Here is a 5,998-nt window from a genome sequence, read left to right as displayed (position 1 = left end):
GTCTGTCCTTGATTGTAGTGAAATCTACACAATAGGTCTGAAGTATGTACATGGTATGGCGGTAATGACAGCCATTTGCCCTAGGGGGATGGATGAAGTCATAGATATTATGCTATATAAATATCTATGGTGAAGTGCTTTGGCTCTTCCCAAACTTTGCTAGTCAGGTGCAATAGGAGGATGGGAAAAAGCAGAGAGAAGGATTAGGCTATTGTAAGAATCATGAGAGCTATAGGTGGTCAGAATTTCGTACTTCAGAAGCACTGAACAAGTATAGCTATAGCTTTTAAAAGACATTTTAAAGTGACTGTTCTATTAGAGTGGTTGTCCAATAAAAGTAGGGGGCCTTTATCTTTGTTGCAATCCTGCACTTGCAGAACTATAGCTTTTTATTGTGCTGAGTTATTACTATAGTGCAAAATAGCCAATACTTTTAGCTAAAACTAACTAGTTGTAATTTGTATTGTAATTGCAAATTTTCGATAGAAGAGCAAGCCTGTATATCCAGGGTTGATGTTAAGTTCCATACTGCCTATGGCCTATATAAATTAATTTTGAGGTATCACTGATGAAAGCTAAAATGGCTACATCTACTGGAGGCAGCTGTGTATCTCCACAAACACTCTACACAGCTATCGACATTATTAACTGACATGTGACATTTACCATGGTAACATTGTAGTAATTTCAATGTTGATTCTGTGTTGAAATTAATGCCCATTATTACAACCCAACTCTGCACCAAATCTGAAACATGTATTTACTGTAAATAAAGAGATTCAAGTTTGGGAAAAATCTATGCTTTATCTGATCATTTTCACTGGAAATAATTTAGTGGATAGCTAACTAGATACACCTGTTAACTAGATACCACACACATACATTGGCCTACTTATTCACGATGCATGGTAAAGCTGACAGTGAAAATGGAATACTTATATAAACGACACTGAAAAGATGGTAAAACACAGATAATTACCCTATTATAATTTGTAATCACCAATGATAATTATAGGTAATCATCAACTTAATAAATTCTGGATCCTTATGTCAAGCACATCTCAACTCCTTTTCCTTATAAATATTTCCGGAATGAAAATTTAAAAGCAGTTTTACACTGATATGCTGGCAATTCCTTTTAGTCATTAGCTTACATTTTTACCAGTAGCTATCTAGTTAATGGTATATCTTTTAGTAAGAGTTTAATTATGTACCAACAAGCTGTGTACTTCAAGTAATGCAAATACCACAAGAACTCGTGTGTATAGAAATCATGTAAAGGCATGGATAAATATTTTCTTATATTATATTCAACTTCAGTAGCTAATTCATTCAAATACGCAACTGCATAGTGGTATGGAAAGTGTCATAAAAGGAAATATGTGAGTTGAAGCATAAAAATAATTTATTTAAGTGAAGCTTTAATGACACTGCCATTAACATATACATTCACTTGTGCATGGTTTTATAGCTCATACAACAACTTATTGAACTTAATGTATTATACATCAGTCAACACAATCAAGTGAATGGTAAAATGAGCATATAGTAACAATCTAAGTTATGGGAAATTAAGTGAGTATACCTACTGTGTTGTAACACTGCAGTATTGTACCCTGTATGAGACCATCATGATAGTCAAACTGAATAATATACACAGCATAATTCATACACAAATACTGACTGTATTTATTCCGTCTATGTTTTGGTGTTGGAACCAATAGTCCAAAAATTCTACCTTGGCTCAAACAAAAATAGACCACAGCCCCCAATAGTGAATAACATTAGAGTCATTTATAGATTTGAGGTTCGTTTTGTCTCGTTATAGGGAGTTTTTAAAATAGTTGTTCCAATACTGAATAAAGACGGGGTTAGAATATGTAGTATTGGAACACTATTTTTGCTGTGATAGCTGTGACAGAGATACTATATGGCATGTACATATCTGATCCCAGTTTAAAATTGACTGCTATAATTCTCTAGAGTTGTTAATCGTCGCTGCAGTTGTACCTATCTAAAATGATCACAAATCTACACATATATTTCAGCAAAGTTTATGTGATCCCAAATGAGCACTGATGATCATGAAGTAAAATCCACACAAAACAGTCAAATTGTGAAAAAATGGTGCGGCCTGGGTGAAAAAAGTTGTGAAATCAAAGGAGGTAGCCAAGAAATGGCTGCAATGATGTTAATACTGATAAATTTTAAAAAGGCACATAGCCTTTATTAAAATTTATTAACGTTAACATCATTGCAGCCATTTCTTGGCTGCCACCTTTGATTTCACAACTTTTTTCACCCAGGCTTTTTAAGGCTGCACCATTTTTTCGCAGCTTGACTGTTTTTGTGTAGTATATATATTATAAAACTCTTTTCTCCTAGATCTAGTACTAAAGTTGACAGCAATCCAACTACTGCATGGATCATTGATGTAGGGATCAAAAACTTTTATAATTCAACAATTCTGAGGATCAGTGAATTCTTGAAAATCACATGCATGCCAATGATACTTATCCAGCAGTTTCTCTTCACTACTAGCATGCTCATCTTATGCACGCAGCAGCCAAGTACATGCTACTGGCATGGTCTAATCAATTTAGCTATTTAGTCAACATACAGTGTAGTTTCATTTGTAGAGTTCAGTAAAGAACATGTATGTGTGTGGATATATAGGTGTGTGTGCCGTATGTGTGTGTAGTGATATGTAGTTCAATGGCTGAATGCTCATTGCTCAGTAATGTTCAGTTGCTGATGTTGTAGTTTCCTTGAGCAAGGAACCTTACCCACATTGCACCAGTCTGCCCAGATGTATAATGGGGACTTGGGGTTAACTGGATAGCAGCTGCTCATGTCTCACATAACAGGTGGGGCATTGTGTGCCCATGTACACTTTACCCATCTGGTCAGCAGGCTAAGCACTGCTGATGAAGCAACAGTATTATATGAGCTCATTGCCTCCCTACTTTCCATTAAGTGGGGACACACATTATGGTGCTGTAATGGTACGGATGAGGTGCTGTTTATCTTGCTTAGGACAATCTCTAACATCAGTACCAATTGATTAATTCAGGCTAAGACCAGACTGTTATCATTTATGTAAATTACTTAATGCTTAGTTATATTTTTTTGTATAGATGTCTAAGTATTTCTCTATACTCCATTTGTTTCAATTTTTTGCTTTTTTAAAGCCATGCACTGCTCAGTGTAGTGATGGTCATGATTGTAACCACCATAGATACATTAATTTATTTACTTTAATTTCACATATATGGACGAATGTAACTTACTGTGCTCTACATGATACTGTATGCATGCTGTAGTACATAGATAAACTGTTTAACTTGCATGGGTATATAGTTAGACTAACATTTCAGAGTTTTTTCAAATTCGCCTATGTAGATATACTAACAGTCTTGCCAAATAAAGCGTGTGCCACAGCTGTAGAGTGTGGAAGTGCTGCATGTGAGTCACTGCATGCTGCATTGAGTGCATGCAATTAAGTATATAGGTTTATAGATTCCTAAAGTTGTAATAAAATACCTCTCAGCTGCATCCGACTGTTCTATTAGAATATAATAGACCTTGAAATTAAAACACTCTAATAGAACAATCTCCACGCAAGGCCAAGAAGAAGGATCTTTATATAGTTAGTGTACACTCAAGTTTAAATATGAGATATTTGAATGTCACAGTTCCACCTAAGTGGTCTAAACGAAGTGTATATACATCTACACTGATGTTATATCAAAACACAAATGACTGTACTATCAGAGGTATTCACTAATCATTCATTATTTTGAATATATACTTCAATTACTTATAAATTGTTTTTGTAGTTACTTACATGGTTAAGCCAGAGGAAGATCATGGAAGATGCTCCCATGTTCCTTCTAAATACGTTAATGGATTAATTTTAGCAAAACAAGATAATAATACAGCTTCTCTGTACGTAACTTGAAAGGAAGAGGAAAGGAATGTGTTACAAATTCCCTGTGCTGAATCACCATTGAGTCTTATGCCTTTTCATATGCTGATCCACAAAACATTACATATCTCTATAGCTATTCAAGAATAATTTCTTTGGTTAATGTTTAGACACAAACTTGATGTTGTGGTTTGTAATGCTTCCATGATACTAATTCTTAGCACATTACAGTTAACAAGGCTGCAGCATCATTAGGGCTACATTCTCAGATCCCTACTGCTTCCAGAGATATACAATCAAGTTCCATGTAGTTTTCTTTTTTTTAATTACCATAAAAAGGAATTGTGGGACAAAATGCGACCACTACTACATGTGCTGGATTTCTACAGTAAAAATTGCTACACTTTCAGTGTTGATGACTTAGCTAGTCTATGTACTCATAGATATATAACTTTGCCAGCTATGATAGAGTCCAGGATTTCAATGCATTCCCTGGTAGAACATTGTTGACTGCTCTATTAGAATATTTTAAGGCAGGTGACTGCTCTTTAGGTATTTTGATCCTAAAGTGAAAGGGTTCAAGGTTGCATTGTACTGTACTGCTCTTTAGGTATTTTGATCCTAAAGTTAAAGGGTTCAAAGTTGCATTGTACTGTACCTGTACAATGACATGATTACTTTTTTCTCTGTTGTTCCTGCTTTCTGTTTCCATCCTGTTCCCACCCATTTTCCTAGAATTCTACTTACCTTTTGACTCATGTTTCTGACTCCATGTATTCACAGGCTTTATAGCCTTCTCACAGGTCCCTAGTGGGATAGCATTTAATAAACTTCAGTTGACTTGTTTGTTTTTGAGATAGCCACTTCCCTATGGGTATACACCATCATGTTGACAAGTGTGCATTATGTGAAGCATATTTGCTCACCACAAAGCATACAAAGATCGCTGAAATCCAATAAACTCTGAAATTACTAGCTTATATACAAACTTGCAGCTGCAATTTCAGGTTACTAGATGGTTTTCAAATTCAATCGTGCCATTTTTTCTTTAAAAGTATGGGGAGCCCCAGAGAAAAAATGCGCAATTTTAAAGCACTAGGCACTGTGCATGCCTTGCCAATTCCAACCCAACAGACTATTTATTTCTGAGCATAATCCATTTTCCAAAATTGGAACTGGAATGCCTACTACAGTAAAATCAGTATAATAAGGACACCATTTAATGCAAATACTCAAGCATGATGTGGATAAAGTAGTGTCATTTGGTAAATCAACAGAAAGCAGGCACTACTTTGTGCAGTTGTTAAACATGACATTTTCAACTTGATTAGCTGTTTCATGGGAAAAAATCTCTAGAGTACAGGGTCGGTAGATCAACATAATTATGTATATATAAATAAACTACGTATTAACAGAAAAACCAGCACAAAAGGAGCACAAAAACAACAAAATACAAGTAAGAGATATGGTATTGGTAACTTATTTGCAGCCATAGTGTATTTCTGAGCTATATAATTTGTAGGTAAACTGACCTGGAAAATCAGGCGGACACTTTTGATCAGTCCCATGGTCATTATTCTTTATAAGTGAGCAAAAATTTTTCCTGTGTGTCCACACTGAAAGCTTTCTGTGAAGCTTTGCTCTCAGTGTAATACTTAAGGCTGTGGCAACTGTCAAACAAAAATTTTTGTTATGTAATTAAAGCTGACTTGGTGCTGTTGTGCTGTGTATCAGCTGGTAACTTGTTAGTGCTGACTATGGACAGTAACAAAGTACTAGAAAACACAGGTAACAGAACAGGATAACATAATAATAGAACCAATGCACTTAGCAACTGGTGCATCTGTAAGCACATGACTAGTTTCCCTCATATTTTCCTGAACCAAAAATCAGCACTGTCAAACAAGTTGCTAACATTTTACAACCAAACTACTTTACTTTCGTGGGAACTGCTGAGGGAACAACTCATGTTTCCATGGCAAAAAATGAATTCCATGTCAGTGAAATCATGCAAAATGTTATGTAATGTACATGTTGGTTTCATTGGCCTCACAAGGTGGTGACTTTAAA

Source organism: Dysidea avara, chromosome 7 (assembly GCF_963678975.1).
Source record: "Dysidea avara chromosome 7, odDysAvar1.4, whole genome shotgun sequence".
Taxonomy (NCBI): Eukaryota; Metazoa; Porifera; class Demospongiae; order Dictyoceratida; family Dysideidae; genus Dysidea; species Dysidea avara.
This window is presented reverse-complemented; position numbering follows the sequence as displayed.